At 42.2% G+C, this 18,366-nt stretch overlaps 1 protein-coding gene across 4 annotated transcripts in view; it reads right to left on the bottom strand.

Moving 5' to 3' along the window:
• The window catches only part of PCDH7 (protocadherin 7), a 243,317-nt gene that overhangs the window by 163,779 nt on the left and 61,172 nt on the right, over positions 1-18,366 (bottom strand). The window lies entirely within an intron of this gene.

Below are 18,366 nucleotides of genomic sequence, written 5' to 3'. Positions count from 1 at the left end.
CCCCTTCCTAGCTACAACCTCCCTTCAGGTAGTTGTAAACAGCAATAAGGTCTCCCCTGAGACCTTAATATATCTTTAAGATGGAAGAGGTGAGGTTTAGACTGGATATTAAGATACAACTTTTTATAGTGAGCGTGGTGAGACGCTGAACAGGTTGCCCAGGGTAGTTGTGGACGCCTCCTCCCTGGAGGTGTTCAAGGCCAGTATAAACATTGGACTAGTGAAAGGTGTCCCTGCCCATGACACCAGGGTTGAAACATCTTCCAGTATTGCCCATCATCCTGTCACTCCATGCTTTTGTCAAATGTCCCTCTCCAGCTGTCCTATAGCCCCATATAAGTACTGGGGGGCTGCTTGAAGTCTTTCCCAGGTACTTTATTTATTGCAAATTGTTTTATACAAATATTTTATATTGTTTTATCATTTCTGTCCCCCCTACTCTCTCTTCCCTTCCTCCTTTCCTTCCTCCCTTCCTTCCTCCGTTCCTTCCTTCTTTCTTTCCCTCCTTTCTTTTCTTCTTTCTTTCTCTAAAATATTTATTTTCACCAGAGTCATTGGTTGTTGTTTCTTTTCCCCTTATGAAATCACCCATTGCTACCACTCTCATCCATTTTGCCTAACATGGGCATTTTAACCAAAAGTGCTGTAAAACATCATGCTCTGACTGTCAAAATCATTTGGGTTGATTCTTGCACTCTTACTCACTTTGCATAGTATCTTCCTCTTTAAAAAGTCATACTGATTTCATTGTGGATAGATTCTGAGGAAAAATTATAACAGTCTGTCTGCTGCTCAGCTTTGAATTTATGATAAAATGCCTGAAAAATTCGGGAAACAAAATGAATCATTAACACTAGGAATAAAATTATCATCCCTTTAGATTTTTCGTCCAAAATAAGCACTCCAGAGGCTGCTGAAGACTTTGAGCAACCTTGGCATGTATTTTAAAACATAATGTAGAGACTGCAATAAATAAAACTTCCCAAAAAAAGCAATGCTCTTCTGTCCTCCCACTCTCTAACACCCTATTTAATTCCTAGTCATAAGACCCGTGTACCTCCATCACACCTTCCCACAAGATATCCCACCCGTTGCTGCCTCCCTCAGAGCACACAGATGGACTTTGGAGCATTCCCAGAATGTCAACAGTTTATGGCTATTTTAGACCTTGGCAAGGAAAAGCATTCCAGAGGAAAAGTCCCTGGCAAAAGAATGCTTTGCCAGCAGCTCTACACTCTTTTTTTGAAAGAGGGAAATTGAGCTTGAGGGAATCTGCAGGTGTCAAAAGCGGCAGTGTGAGCGGTACAGACAAGTGCTGACCACAAGTCAGATCAGCAGTTTTAGACCAAAAAAAATTAAATGATCTGTCTGCTATGTCATTGACTCAAGATCATAGAATCATAGAATGGTCTGGGTTGGAAGAGACCTTAAAGATTACCTAGTTCCAGCCCCTCTGTGACTTTAATCACTGATCCTCATTTTAAGACGACCATAGACTCCAATTTAATATTAATTTGCAACTGCAGCCAAAATTCTACAGCTCAACTCATTCCAGCACAGCTCAGGGATAACTGCTATTTGAAAAATACTGGTTTCTTATTGGATCTGTAGAAAAATAACAGATTCACAGATTGCATTGGCTTGGAAGGGATCCTCAAAGGTCATTTTGTCCAACTCCCCTGCAGTAAACAGGGACACAGCTCAAGCTGTGCCAGGGGTAGTTTAGACTCAAGGTGAGGAAAAAGTTCTTCACAGAGAGAGTTGTTGGCCATTGGAATGTGCTGCCCAGGGAGGTGGTGGAGTTACCATCCCTGGAGGTGTTCAAGAGGGGATTGGATGTGGCACTTGGTGCCATGGCTTAGTAGTGATGAGGTCTTGGGTGACAGGTTGGACTTGATGATCTTTGAGGTCTTTTCCAACCTTATTGATTCTATGATTCTTTTCTATGATTCTAGATAAAGTTGCTCAGGGTCCTATCAAGTCTGATCTTGAATGTCTCCCAACTACATCCCAAGGCAACCTGTTCCAGCATCTCACCACCCTCATTATAAAGAATTTCCTTCTTATGTCCAACCTAAACTTACCTTGATCAGTTTCAAGCTACTGCCTTGTTCTATCACCATAAAGCCTTCTAAACAGTTCTTCCCCAGCCTTTCTGTAGGTCCCCTTCAGATACTGAGATACAGCTGTAAGGCACCTGTGCAGTCTTCTGCAGGCGGAACAGCCTCAACTCTTTCAGCTTGTCCCCACAGTGGAGGTGCTCCAGCCCTCTGATCCAGCCCTTCTCTGAAACTACTCCAACAGGTCCATATCTCTCTTGTGTTGGGGCCCCCAGAGCTGGACACAGTACTCCAGGACAGGTCTAGGATTTCTTAATAGAAAAGAATGTTTTCAAACAACAAAAAAAAGTATTTATTGGTGATTGCAATTCCCTTCAAATTGTCTGTATCAATAACTGCTTCTGGCTTTTCTTTTCAGCATATTTGAGCAGTCTGGCTTTTGAAATATTAAATGTACATCCTTCCAAAGCTTTCAAAAAACCCAAAGCACGTAGAGGTGAAGCAAACATAGCCAAAAGTTAGCATATCATTTAAAAGTTATCCTCTTCTTCTTCTTCTTCCTGATAAACACATTGATCATCAGTCTTCAAAAAAAAATGTGCTTGCTAATGAATAAACTCACTTTAATTACCTCCCTTCTCCACATGCCTGTCTCTTCTGGATACTAATGTCAAGCCAGACAGCCCTACAATGTCTCTTCTGCCTGTGTTGGAAGCTCTAAGAGGATGCATTTTCATTGCAAGAAGCTACCAACCCTTCATTTATACTTAAAGCCACCTAATCAAGATGAATGTAAAGGATTCTCCGGGGTTTGTTTTGTTTTGTTTGTTTTCTAAGGCTCCAGGGAGACCTTCTATGGCATTCCAGTACTTGAAGGGGCACACAAGGAAGCTGGGTAGGGCCTTATCACAAGGGTTTGCAGTGACAAGACAGGGGGCAAAGGCTTTGAGGTGGAAGAGGGGAGATTTAGACTGGAGATTAGGAAGAAATTCGTTACAGTGAGGGTGGTGAGACACCGGAATAGGTTGTCTACAGAGGTTGTGGATGGCTCCTCCTTGGAGGTGTTCAAGGCCAAGTTGGATGAGACTTTGAACAACATTATCTAGTGGAAGGTGTCCTTCACCGTTGCAGGGGGGTTGGAACTAGATGATGTTTAAGGTCTCTTCCAACCCAAACTATTCTATGATTCTGTGATTTATTTCTTTTTTCCTACTCATCTTTCTTCCCCTCAAAACTTCCTGTTCTACTTGAGGAATTCTACAGACTCCCACTGAAAATTTCCACAACATTTAAAAAGCACCAGAAGGTTTTCTTTCTCTGCCTGCCTGCCTCTGCAATATAGATTGCATTGAATTCCAGTTTCAATACCTTAAAGATTTTACATTTATGTCAAGCAACCCAGAACATTCCAGCATGCTGAGGCAGATGAACCCAGTGTGCCTCAAGTATGTCAGATATAATCAGCTCCAAGAAGCACTGAAGTAAAACACCAAGAGCTTTTATTTTTTTTGCTTTTTTCTTTCCCCTTTGAAGCTCCTTTTAAAACAGAACCATAAAAATGGACACATTAATCAGGCAAGTATTATGATTAGTGGTGTAAGTAGACAGATAATACGATCCCAGGACAGCACATGAATGCCGCAACAAAATAATTCACCTCACACTCTTGCCACCTGCAGGGACAATGCACAATTTTCACAGGACATTGGGAATTAGAACCTTTCCAGTCATAATTATTGATTATATGCTTGATTTCTAATTTATGTAGTGGAAGGACAGCTACCTCTATTGCCTAGGAGCTAAGCTTCGCTACTAAAAAGACCCCAATACCACTGCAATATGCTCAATTCAACATGTCCATCATTCACACTATCAGTACACAAGAGCTGCACACACAGAGCTGCTCTAACTGAGATAACATCAGAAAATTTAGAAGGGCTTGTAGTGATAGGACAAGGGGTGATGGTTTTAGACTGAAGCAGGGTAGATTTGGGTTGGACATTAGGAAAAAGTTCTTTCCTATGAGGAAACACTAAATCAGGTTGCCCAGGGAGGTGGTGAAAGGTCCATCCCTGCAGGCATTCAATGTTAGGCTTGGTGGGGCTCTGAGCAATGTTACCTACTTGTAGATGTCCCTGCTTATTGCAGGGAGGTTGGACTAGATGACCTCTAGAGGTCCCTTCCAACCCAGTACAATCTATGATTGTCTATCAAGGTTCTAAACCAACCTTGCCCCTCCCAAATTAAACCAATCCAAGGGTAACAGCACAAATGAACATCTAAAATGCTAACCACATTTATAAGTCAACAGAACCTAAAGAGCAGGCTTTACAGAGGAGAGAGAGACACAGAAGCAAAATGGGAAGTGCAAAGCTAATTGCAGAAGTGACAAATCATCTTTCACACTACTCTATTTTACATCACTTGGGTTTAATGTTTTTGCCTTTGATATGCTTTAAGATTTGGGGAAAAAAATAGGAGCTGTAAAAGTGACTCCTTCACATGTTCATGATGACTTCAAAATGCAGTGAAAAACAAGTTAATAAACTGTCTTTCTTGCTTTGCTTACTCTTATGTTACATGTCTTTGAAGTAGCACCATTAAACCATTGGCTTATAACCATACTATGGTAAATCATAACCCAGCTAGGGCAAACACCATCAGTCACAGATACCCAGTAACCACCAAGCAGCCACTTTTCTGCTAAGGATCCTTCAAAAGACAAACTAATTTTGTTCTGCTCTCAGTTCTCTGCAACTCAGTGCTCCCTTTCCTTGGCATTTTCTTTTGTACAACACGACGCTGAAAAGCACCCAAAAAGGCAAAATATTTTTTGTTTACCAAAAAAAAACATGTTATTAACAAAATCTGGATTTCTAAACACCTTTCTGCTTCTTCCTTCATGCCTAAAAATTGATTAAAATTGCAAATGGAAATGCATAATGGTTTTAAGTAACACAAAGCAAAGCGTTCACCTCAAATTCTAATGTAAGCATGCAGATTATGCATGCATACATATTGATGCACTTTGCTTCTTTCACTTTATAAATGCAGTCTCTAAAGAGAGAAATTCAAATTTTAGGGCTAGAAAGTAATCATTTCAAAGCAATAGTATCTTCACCATTGTAACAATAAAGTTTCTCCTTATTATAAGGTTGTTAAGGGTCAGAGCTGGGCCAGCCATTAAACGAGTGACAGATGCTCTCTATGAATCCCTCTACCTTCCCCAAGGGAAGAGAAAGGGAATAAGGGAGAGAGACTGGGAAAGGAAACTAAAACTACTTCAGTGGAAATAATAAAATCAAAATGAAATAGATCCAAACAGATACAAACTAATGTGGAACCCAACTCCTGATGGCCATTAGTCACCATCACCATCACTGATAAGGAAAAGCTGGAACCTGGTGACCCCTCCTTTACACCAAACTTGCCAGCCATGGGATCAAATCCCTTGCGGCTCACTTGAGGGTCACCTGTCCTGCATGTTTCTTCCTTCAAGTGACACTTCTGACTTCCTGCTCTCCAACACAGTACAGACCTTGGTCTGCAGACCAAACCTTGGCACTAACTCTCTCCATCAGGTTCTCACTACTAGAAGGAGCTCCTGTCTGTGCAAACAGAAAGTGCTGGCCTTAAGCACAGACTGATCTGGGAAGGGGAACCACTGAGCAGAATTACTGCTGTGCTAGCTCATACCAGGACAAAGGTTTGGGTCTGCTATAATAATAACAACTCAAATATTTAGAATAAAAATCATTTACCAAAAACATCTCTTTTCCAAACTTCATTATTTTCTAGGTTAGACATCAATTATTATAACACACTCCAGATCTCTTCCTATTTAGTGTCATCCAAGATATTTACTCTCAGACAGTGTACAGACAAAAAGGACTTATGAAAGGTGAGAAATTCTGAGGAGAAAGAAGCTACCACCAGACACAAGGTAGGAAACTAAAGGAAATTTCCAAAGCAGGCTCTTTGAAACCTATAGACAATGCATGTACTTGATAGAGGTCTGGAATGCAGCAATACCTGATTTGCAGATGTGAGCTACTTAAAATTCTTAAGCTTATAACAGAAATTATGCAGAGAAGCACAAGGCAGGAAACAGACTCTTCATTTATCGTGTAAATGATGCAATATTTAAGGTAACATACAGAAATACTTTCTGATTAGACCTTATTGTCATGTGTTTTCTAAAACTACAAAGGTAATCACAATTACACCTCCCTGTTTCTGGGGCAGAAAGGCAGGTTTTGTGTACAACCCTGCTGCTTTCAGCAGGAACACCTCCAACTAGATCAGGTTACCCAGGACCACATTAAGCCTCATTTTGAATGTCTCCAGGGATGGGGCCTCAATCACATCTCTGGGAACTTGTTCCAGTGTCCCACCACCCTTAGAGTAATGAACTTTAATACGTGGGGAGATTGACAATAGGGGGACAAGACCAACACCCACCTAGTTCTAACCTCCCAGTAAGCAGGGATAATCTGATTGAAGAAATTATCAGAGAATGGAAGATAAGAATAAACCAATCATGACTCTATGATTATTTTGATAAATATCCATGCTTTTCTTTATGAAAGTCCATAATTTACTGAACTGCAAAGGTTTTTCCTAATATCCTTTTATCAATAATCACTGGTACCAGGCTTCAACACGCAGTGACTTCATTGTCATCTCGGTGGTATCTGGCTGTCAGCAAAAGGCTGGCATAATGGATTGTAATCATTTTGCACAGAGGAAGGACAGGTCTAGCAGAAATATACTTAATTCCAGGTGATGGCTCCTGCAGAGTCAGTAAAGGACACATGCTAATAAGGAAACTGCAGAAAGGCATCAGTGATGACACACTCCCTGCAAACAGCCAGCTCAGCAGATCTTGTGCAGCTAATAGAACCATTACTGCCTCATGTCAAGCCATGAAAAATACCAAAGGACAGAGTCATCACAGCAAAAGGAGAAACAAAGCTCTGGTATATTATGTCTGGAAAAGCTTTACAGGCTGAACAATGTTAGGATAACACTGTTATCAAATGCATGAATATCCCACTATGCTTACTCAGTGGAAAGAACAGTTTCCCCTTTTTTTTAATTCACTCATAGCTCTGCCATTCATTGTATTAATTTCCAGTTTGAAAGTAATTTCCCACCAAGGCATCTGTTGTCTTCTGCTGACAACAGCAGGTTTGCTTTTGCCTTTCTTTTTTTAACTTGGACTTTGTGATAGAGCCCATGAGTAAAGCATAAAGCACTACAAATGATGACTACCAGGCAGGAAAAACATCCAGATGCTTTTATAGAGAATTAATTTTCCAGACTCTGATTAAAGGCTTCTGTTACAACTGTGTTGGTCAGCTTCTCTCTTTCAGAAACTGGGACTCTGTCCAGAAACAGTGAAATATTCTTTGTATTATTGCATATTAGGAAGAATTTCTTCCCTGCAAGAATTTGTCATGCATTGGAACAGGCTGCCAGGGGAAGTGGTGGAGTCTCCATCTCTGGAAGCATTCAAGAAATGCGTTGACATGTCACTTTGTGACATGTTTAAGTGGTCATGGAAGCTTTGGGTAGAATGTTGCATTTGATAATTTTAGAAGGCTTTTTAAACTTAATGATTCTATGAAGCTATAGAATCTTCATAGCATGCCTGTGCTGCAGCAAGAAGGACTTTAACTGATCACATTCTACAGATAAAAATCTGTCACCAGCTCACACAGCATTTCCATTTTGAAATGCTGCTCACCAAAATGTCAGCACTCAATTCCAGATAAGAGGGAAACATTGAATATATCCATGAGGCATGCATTGCCTCACCATCTCAAGAACTCACTGGAAGAAAGAAAATCCTATTGGACATTTTCACAGAATCCCAGAAACACCTGTTTGGAAAAGACCTCAAGATCACCAAATCCGACCATAACCTAATACCTCCCTGTATACAGTTCTTAGTCCATGTCCCTAAGATCCCCATTTAAATGTCTTTTAAACATCTCAGGGGGCACTGATTCCAGCATCTCCCTGGGCAGCCTCTTCCAACACCTGACCACTCTTTCAGGAAATATTTTTTTCCCCTAATATCCAACCTAAACCTCCCTGGTGCAAGTTGAGACCATTTCCTATCATCCTACACCTTGTTATTAGGGAGAAGAGACAAATCCCCATCTCCCTACAGTCTCCTTTCAGAAAGTTGTAGAGCGTGAGGTCTGCCCTCAGCCTCCTGTTCTCCAGAACATCAGAGAACAGCTCAGAAACGTTGGAAACCTGCTAAGAAGTCCTCTGAAATACACAGTTTAAGATCTTTCTTCTCTTTTTATACTACTCAGTAAGCATTTTCATATGACATCCCTGGATATTGAATCTCTGTTCACTTCCCATCTTCAACCCATCAGAAACACAGAAACACTGGGAGAAAGAAGTCATAGAATCATAGCTGAGTTTTTTTCCAGTTGGAAAAGACCTCCAAGATCATCAAGTCCAACCATCAACATAAGACCACCATTATTCACTGCAGAATAATGTGCGTCATTTACCAGGAAGATTAATTGTATTAGGCAACAATAATTACACCAAAATCTCATTTATAAGGTAGAGGAGGGCAAGCATGTTTTCAAAGAGCTTGGTCACCCATGTCTCTGGGTATTCTTTACCACTTACAGGTTTTTGTCCAAAGTAAGCCACAAGCAATTACTTTCAACCTGTCTCAGATTACCAAATGGTTGAAATCAAAGAGCTGTGTGGTAAGAAACAACATTTAATCCCTTTACTTAGTGATTTCCACTGCTATAAAGGTTTCTTTTAGAATCTGGGAACAACCCTGCAATCCCTAATCACATGAGAAACCTTTCTTTTTTTTAACATGAATAGACCCATTAAGTCAATGGGGTTACTCATGTGAACACAGGTTGATGTTAAAAGACCACTGGTGCTGAGAATGCACTCTTTTGTGTGGCCTTGCATTTTATGGATGCACATGAAGGGTGATATATAGAATATGGTGCTCTGATTTTAGTATGTTAATCATATTTCATATTATCTCCCATAAAAGCCCCCTCCATGGTATGCCAGACTTTCAGTCATTCTTTATCTTTAAATCCATTAACTGATATCACAGCAGCAGATGCTTTTCACTCCAGACGTAATTGCAATACAAGGGTAATTAACAGACACTGCACATGGAGCCTTTCTCCCTTTGAACTTCCCTATTGAAGACTTCTCCTTGCAATAAAGCTTTATCAAACTCTTCTTAATCAATATAATCATTCCATTAATTCACATGGGACTAATCTACTCATGTTTTGGTGAGTGAAGTTCTGACCTAGCAGTGCTCACTGAAAAAGGAAGATGAATTCTGTATTTGTTTTTAGCACTTCCTCTAGTTTGTGTCGGCTAAAGACAAAATCCAGCTGCCAGAGGGGATTGGAAAAATCACAGAGTCAGAAAGGTTGGAAAAGAAAATTGAGTCCAATCATCATAGAATCATAGAATTGTGAGGGTTGGAAGTGACCTCAAAGACCATCTAGTTCCAGCACCCCTGCCATGGGCAGGGACACCTCACACTACATCAGGTTGCTCAGAGCCACATCCAGCCTGGCCTTAAAAACCTCCAGGGAAGAGGCTTCTACCACCTCCCTGGGCAACCTGTTCCAGTGCTTCACCACCCTTATGGTGAAAACTTCCATTTCAAATATAAACCTGAGAGCACCACGCCTACTCAACCATGTTCCAAACTGCCATCTCTATGTGTTTTTTGAACAGTGATTGTGACTCCAGCACATCCTGACCATCCTGTTCCAATGCCTAACCTCTCTTTCAGGAAATATTTTTTTTCCTAATATTCAACCTAAACTTTCCCTGATGCAACTTCAGGCCATCTCTTCTTATTCTATCACTTGATACTAAGGAGAAGAGACCAACCCCCACCTCACTCCAACCTCCATTCAGGGAGTTGTAGAGAGCAATGAGGTCTCCCCTCAGCCTCCTTTCCTCCAGACTGAACAACCCCATGTTCCTCAGCTGTTCCTTATAAACCGTGTTCTCCAAACCCTTCACCAGCTTTGTTGCCTAACACTAAGGAGAAGAGACCAACGCCCACTTCACTCTGCCCCTGTACTCAGCACTGATTAGGCCACACCTTGAGTACTGTGTCCAGTTCTGGGCTCCTCAATTTAAGAAGGACATTGAGATACTTGAACATGTCCAGACAAGGGCGATGAGACTGGTGAGAGGCATTCAGCACAAGTCCTATGAGGAGAGGCTGAGGGAGCTGGGGTTGTTTATCCTGGAGAAAAGGAGGCTCAGGGGAGACCTTCTTGCTGTCTACAACTACCTGAAAGGAGGTTGTAGTCAGGTGGGGGCTAGTCTCTTCTCCCAGGCAACCAGCACCAGAACAAGAGGACACAGTCTCAAGTTGAGCCAGGGGAAGTTTAGGCTCAAGGTGAGGAGAAAGTTCTTCACAGAAAGAGTAATTGGCCATTGGAATTTGCTGCCCAGGGAGGTGGTGGAGTCACTGTCCCTGGAGGTGTTCAAGAGAGAATTGGACATAGCACTTGGTACCATAGTTTAGTTGTCATGAGGTGTGTTAAGTATGAGGTACTATGTTGGACTTGATGATCACTGAAGTCTTTTCCAACCTGGTTGATTCTATGCTTCTAACCCTAAGATATTTCTCTCTCCATCACCACCACAGCAAATTTTCTCCTAACTGGACATATTTTCCATTATAACTGATATATACACAGGCTAAACATTTTTGGTGCCTCCTGCCAAAATGTGGAGCATGAATACAGCCTGCCTGTGGTCCTCCAGCTTGTGGCTGCAGGAAAAAAAAACACCACAAAACAAAACAAAACCAGAACAACAGGAGAAGTTGCCATCTGTTCCTTTTGTCCTTCTCTGCATGTCGATTACAGAGCAAGATGAGGGAGCAAATCTCGCCGCCTCTGGAAAATCTTGTCAGACTATAAAAAAAAAAGGCTCTGACAATTTATTGCCACTTTTGCAATACCAGCAGCTGTGTGCAGGGAATGAGCTTCACCACTCTAAACAGTCAAAGTCCTTCAGAGAGATTCAATTGGCACTTCAGTATGTTATTGACTGTCTGTACACAATAGATCATAGGATGGTTTGGGTTGGATGAGACCTTAAAAGATCATGTAGTTCCAACCCTCCGGCCATGGGCAGGGACATTGCCTACGAGACCAGGTTGCTCAAGGTCCCGCCCAACCTGGTTTTCAACAGTTCCAGACTTGCAGCCTCCACAGCTTCTCTGGGCCCTCAGTTCTGGGCCCCTCAGTTTAGGAAGGATGTTGACTTACTGGAACGAGTCCAGAGAAGGGCAAAGAAGTTGGTGAGGGATTTGGAACACAAGCCCTATGAGGAAAGGCTGAGGGAGCTGGGATTGCTTAGTCTGGAGAAGAGGAGGCTCAGGGCAGACCTTATCGCTCTCTACAACTACCTGAAGGGAGGTTGTAGACAGGTGGATGACAGTCTCTTCTCCCAGGCAGCCAGTACCAGAACAAGAGGACACAGTCTCAGGCTGTGCCAGGGGAGGTTTAGGTTGGATGTTAGGAAGAAGTTCTATACAGAGAGGGTGATTGCCCATTGGAATGGGCTGCCCAAGGAGGTGGTGGAGTCGCCGTCGTTGGAGGTGTTCAGGAGGAGACTTGCTGGGGTGCTTGGTGCCATGGGTTAATTGTTTAGGTGGGTTGGATTGGTTGATGGGTTGGATGTGATGATCTTGAAGGTCTCTTTCAACTTGGTCTATTCTAAAGAAATTCTAAATTCTAAATAAATTCTGAGCAACTTGTTACAGTGTCTCCCTAGTCTCATGAGGAAGAGCTTCTTCCTCATGTCTCATCTCAATCCAGTTTCTTCCAGTTTGAAGTGACTACCCCTCATTCTAATTTCATAACAGATTTGGGGAAAAAAAATAAAAGGAAATGTTCTTAATTAAAATGAGAGCTATCATATTAATAATCTCTAAATTAATTGAATAAGGGTGAAGTAATTTATCACCATTTTAAGCCAATCTCAGAGAAACTATTTTCAGGGCTCCATTTTAGACTGGATATTAGGAAAAATTGTTTGTGGTGAACTTGTTGTCCACATGCACTCTCAGGTCCTTCTCCACAGAGCTGCTTTGCAAGAGGTTAATCCTCATCTCTATTGGTGCAGACCCTCACATTTGCCCTTTCTGAACTTTGTGAGCTTCCCCTCTCCCTCAAGTTGTGTCACAGGGGGTCTAGGATGGATATTAGAAGAAACTTCTTGACTGAAAGAGTGGTCAGGTGTTGTAACAGGTTTCCTAGAGAGATGACAGACTTGCCATTCCTGGAGATGTTCAAGAAATGTGTCCTACTCTCCAGCCTGTCCAGGCCTGGCAGAATAGCAGCACAGCCCAATGGGTTGTCAGCCACTCCTCTCAGTTTTGCATCATCATAAAACTACCTGAGGGTCAATTCTGTCCCTTCATCCAGCTCCTTGATGAAGATTTGAACAGAACTGGACCCAGTACTGACCCCTAGAAAACACCATTAGCCACAGACCTTCAAATAGAATCATAGAATCAACAAGGTTGGAAAAGACCTCAGAGATCATCAAGTCCAACCTGTCACCCAACACCTCATGACTACTAAACCATGGCTTCAAGTGCCACGTCCAATCCCTTTTTGAACACCTCTGGGGACGGTGACTCCACCACCTCCCTGGGCAGCCCATTCCAATGGCAAATTACTCTTTCTGTGAAGAACTTTAGCTTCACCTCGAGCCTAAACTTCCTCTGGCACAGCTTGAGACTGTGTCCTCTTGTTCTGGTGCTGGTTGCCTGGGAGAAGAGACCAACCCCCTCCTAGCTACAACCTCCCTTCAGACCCTGCAACACCAACTTTTATACTATACAAGTACACTACAGAGAATCTGATGCTCCTATTAAAAAATAATTAACTGACAGAAAATCTGTATAAAAATCTGTCCACATCCAAGCTCCAGGAAGATCTGAATCATGGATAACTCCACCCACAGCCTTATCTTTACTCTCCAATTTTGCAGCCAGAGAGAAGGTTGGTCACAATAAAGGCTGTTGTGAAGATGTTATGGCTGTCATGTTGTATTGCGTTATTATAACATTAAATGCTTCCTACAATGAGCCAGATGAGAGAGAACAGGAAATAGTCCCTCCAGACAGTTAAAATGTACAAACTTCACTTTTCATTTCAAGGGAAAAAGAGTCTCTCCTGCTTTCCTGTAAAATAGCATTTCACTCAGGCTTGCTGAAGGCTTGCAAGGAGCTGCTACTTTGGAACGTACATACAAGAACAACAGCACTGCAGAGCAAGGGCCAGAAGAACAAAGGTCATGAAGGAAATATTCTTCATCACCATTACAAAAGCGCTTTGAAAGAAGATAGATCTTAATTTGTCAAAAAAAAAGGTCACTATCTCTGTCTCCCACTCAAGTGGGAGTGTTGATCTCATCGAATGTAGGAAGACTCTGTGAGGGGGTCTGGCCAGGCTGGATCAATGGGATGAGGTTTGTATGAGGTTTAACAAGGCCAAGTGCTGGGTATAGCATTTGGGTCACAAAACCCCCAAACCCTCCAAGCATGGGACAGAGTGGATGGAAGCTGCTCAGCAGAGAAAGACCTTGGGGTGTTGATGGACAGCTGGCTGAAGATGAGCCAGTGTGTGCTCAGGAGGCCAAGAAATACAACAACTTCCTGGCCTGAATCAGGAATAGTGTGACCAGTAGGATCAGGGAAGGGATTGTTCCACTGATTCAGAACTACTGAGGACACACTTTAATTCCTGGGTTCAGTTTTGGGTCCCTTATTCCAAGAATGACACTTAGGGGCAAGAGCATGTCCAGAGAAGGACAAGAAAGCTGGGGAACATTTGAATAAGGAACTGGTAAGGAGCAGCTGAGAGAACTGGGGCTGTTTAGACTGGAGAAAAGGAGGTTGAGGGGTGACCTCATTGCTTTCTACAGCTCACTGAAAGGAGGTTAGAGTGAGGTGGTTGTTGGTCTCTTCTCCCTAGTATCAGGTAATAGAATGAGAGAAAAAGACAATTGTGCCAGAGGAGGCTTAGATTGGATATTAAGAAAATTTTCTTTCCTGCAAGAGTGATCAAGACATTGCAACAGGCTGCCCACAGAGGTGATGGAGTCACCATCCCTGAGGGTGTTCAAGAAATGTGTAGACATTCTATCACAAAAATGACAACAAAACCCTCTGCCAGAATGTTTATCTTTCCAATTCTTGGAACCGCTAACAGAAAAAAATAATGAGTAGTTTAAATAAACACCTTTCCATTCTCTCCCTGCTGTTGTGCCTTAGAATAATAGAATGGTTTGGGTTGGAACAAACCACTAAGACCATCAAGTCTGACCATCGACCTAACACCATCATGGCCATTAAACCATGTCCCAAAGTGCTATGTCCACATGTTTCTTGTCTTTCATTTTGTCACAATGGTTCATTCCAAGTTAGCTTCTTCAAAATAGCTTAAGCCCCTTGATGGACTTTTTTAATATAGACATAATATCCTTCACAATCAAAATCAGACAATTATATATTCATTCCAAACTGGTCATGATCTCATCTTCATTCCATGTTCTGTAGAACAATATGGAAAAGTGGGAATGTCAAAGATGCATTTAGTGTTATGGAAAAGAAGGAATGTCAAAGCCACTGGAGTTAAAGTAGGAAAGAAAGTGTGGACCTGCGATCTGTGAAAGCAGAATGATGAAGTGACATTTAAGGCACAGGAAGGTATAAGTCCTCTCTCTTCAGTCAAGTGACCCTGGGAATTAATAAAAATATAAGGTGAGTATAGGCATGCTTAGGAATTAATAAAAATATAAGGTGAGTATGGAAATGCTTAGCTTCCCACTTCTGTGCAAATATATCTTTATGTGTCCTTGTCACTGTGTTGCCCATGAATACTTCAACAGTGATGAATGGAGGAGAAGGAAACATCACAGGCTTGCTGACTAGCATTTGATCTCCTTTAAAACTAGGAAATGGAATCCCAGAAAGGAGAAGACTCTGGGGAGACCTAATAGTAGCCTTCCAGTACCTGAAGGGGGGGCTGCAAGAAGGCTGGAGAGGGACTGTTTACAAAGGCCTAGAGTGATAGGATGAGGGGCAATGGTTTTAAATTAGAGAAAAGCAGATTTAGACTTGATGCTAAGAACAAGATCTTTACCATGAGGTTGGTGGAACAGTGAACAGGCTGTCCAGGGAGTTAGTTCAGGCTCCATTCCTGCAAATATTCAAAGTCAGACTGGATGAGGCTTTGAGCAATCTGATATCCTTTCTGGTGGTGGTGGGGTGTCTGGATGACAGAATTACAGAATGGTCTGGGTTGAGAGGGACCTCCTAAGGTTGGATTCTCTTCCAACCCAAAAGGTTCTATGATTCTATGTACCAGGGTGAAGAACTCCACCACATGGCTCTACAGATCTAAGAAGAGTATATCAGGTGGCTTTTGAAATACCCACTGCAGGTGCTGGTATCTCATGTGTACGTGAAGAACCCAGTGATCAGTGCTAGCCAGGGGAAGCCTTTGATGCCCTGAACAGTGACAAGTGGCACTGAAACCAAAATTATCAAGGTTCACCCCAAGAAATGTATAATAACTGTGAGTAGTATCTCACAAAGTGCAATTTAGATTTTGGTCACCAAGGGAGACTTTCTGAAATTTTAACAATTTGCCTTTGAAAAACAAAGACTCTGTAACCCACATTGAACTTATTTATTCATAGAACAGAACTTCTTCCTTCACTTAACTCTGGGGACATGAGACTGCAGATGAATCATTTAATTTGTCCTTGTTTAATAAAAAAAAAAAAAAAAAAAAAGGCATAGAATTCTATTTTTACTTTCTCTATTTAAATTACATCTTAGCATTGTGAAACTCTCAGATAACCACTAAATAGAAGCACTGAGTTCCTTATTCTCTCCGTCCCCACATCATTAGCCGGCTGTGACAGCTCTGAATATGTATCACTGAATCAACATCCTGATAAAATGAACTTAGAGAATCATAGAATCAAGGAATCATTTTGGTTGGAAAAGACTTTTAAGGTCATCATGTCCAACCATTACCGAACTGTACCAAGTCTGGTGCAAAACCATATCCCTCAGCAGCACATATCTGCCTCCTTGAAACACCTCCAGAGATGGGTATTCAACCACCTCCCCTGGGCAGCCTGTCCCAGTCTTTGAGAACCCTTTCAGTCAAGAAGTTTCATCAATGATCCAAATTAAACCTCCTCTTGTGAAACTTGAGGTAATTTCCTCTCATCTTATCACTTGTTACTAGGGAGTGAAGACCAGCCCCAACATAACTTCAGTCTCCTTTCAGGGAGCTGTAGAGAGCAATGAAGTCTTTCCTTAGCCTCCTTTTCTCCAGTCTAAACAACCCCACTTCCCTCATCTGTTCTCCAAACCCTTCACCAGCTTTGTTCCAGGCCTTTGTCGTCAAGCCCTAGAACAGGTTGCCCAGGGCAGAAGTGGAGTTCCCGTCATCCCTAGAGGGAATTCAAGGCCATGAAGATGTGGTGCTGAGTGGCATGGTTTAGTGGTGACCTGGTAGTGATCACTGGACTCAAATCATGACTAAGTTCTTTTCTAACCAAAAGAAGAGTTCTATGATGATTCTACACCAATGCTCAGGCAGTAAAAGACTGCAACTGGGGGAAAAAAAAACCCAACATATAAATCAGAATGTCAGAATTAATGATGACTTTTTTTTTCCCCCACTTTCAGAACAGCAGGATGGTTTCTGCATCTTCTGAAACAGCAGCCAACTGCATTTATATAACCTGTCACAGAGAGGATTACCTCGCTTCTGAGGGAGCCACATATCCAAAATGCTGCAGAGTGGCATTATTCAGCAGCAGAACAAATCTTGATTTCAGGCAAGAACTGTCAACCTTTCTCACAACAGGGGATCATGTCACCAGTTGAAAGATGCACAACAGGGTGATCGCCGCTGTTCCCAGCATGTTGTTTCGTAGTTCAGGCTGCATGAAAAACTTCAAATGTCCTTATGACAGGGATACCCTGATCTCCATTCTGTGTCAAATGAGACATGTGTAGTGCATCATTTTGACTGAAATAAGCATAGGCATATTGGCACTCCATGAAAGCCTCTGCAATACTGTGAGGCAATACCCTGATTTTACAGGAAACAGGTCCTACAGGGAATGCAAGAAGTTTGCTGCAAATGCTTGTCAAAAAAAACCTTACTAAAAAGATCATAAAATCATACAATGCTTTGGGTTGCAAGAGACCTTCAGGATCATCTAGTTCCAAACCCCTGCTATGGGCAGGGACACCTTTCACTAGACCAGCTCAAGGCCCTATCCAACCTCGCCTTGAACACCTTGAGGAAGGGACATCCACAACCTCTATGCACAGCCTGTTCCAGTGTCTCACCAGCCTGACTGGAAAGAATGTCTTCCCAATCTCCAGTCTATGTCTTCTCTCTTCCAGCTTAAAGCCATTGCCCTATCACCCTATCACAACAAGCCCTTGTAAAAAGTCCCTCCCCACTTCTTTTGTGGGAGCTTCAGGTATCCCTGGAGACTTCTCTTCTCCAGGCAGAACAGCCCCAACTCTTAGCCTGTCGCCACAGGGGAAACACTTCATCCCTCTAATCATCTTTGTGGCCTCCTCTGGACTTGCTCCAAAAGCTCCATGTCCTATTTGTGTTGGGGGCTGCAGAACTGGATGATATTTGTGATTCTTTCGTGAGGACCAAGGCTGAAATTCTGCATGCTGAATACAAATGAAATTAGAACTTGGATCCATCTTAAATGCTCTTACTCCTGTTCTTTCCACATGATCTTGCTGTAAGTAAAGTTCAGGTTTTATTCTAAAGCCATATGTGATTTTTAGTTTTGCTTTTGGCTCTTTAGAATTGCCCAGCCTAAGGAAAATGCCCAGTAAAGAACTTCCCCTCACCTATGGGGATGAAGACTCAGCTTGTCCTTCATCTTAGTCACTAACTCTATTTGAAGTATTCCTCCCAAATCCTTCCCCACTGACTCACTTCCATAAAAGTGCCATGAGCACTGTGATTTGGTAATCCCATATTCTTATTAGGATGCATCAGCAGCCTTGGCTGAAGTGCTCCACTGATTGATTTAGTGCCCTAAAGTGCTTCCAAAATCCAGCCCTTTATCTCTCTTCCAATACTGACTGCTGAAAGGTAAAGTTTGAGAAAATATGAACAAAGCATCCTGGTCTATCAGCAACAGACTGACCAGCAGGACTTGGGAAGGGATTGTCCCCCTG

The sequence above is a fragment of the Melanerpes formicivorus genome, unplaced genomic scaffold, assembly GCF_026170545.1.
Source record: "Melanerpes formicivorus ecotype bairdi unplaced genomic scaffold, bMelFor1.0.p_v2 SCAF_4, whole genome shotgun sequence".
In the NCBI taxonomy this organism is placed as follows: Eukaryota; Metazoa; Chordata; class Aves; order Piciformes; family Picidae; genus Melanerpes; species Melanerpes formicivorus.
This window is presented reverse-complemented; position numbering and strand designations above follow the sequence as displayed.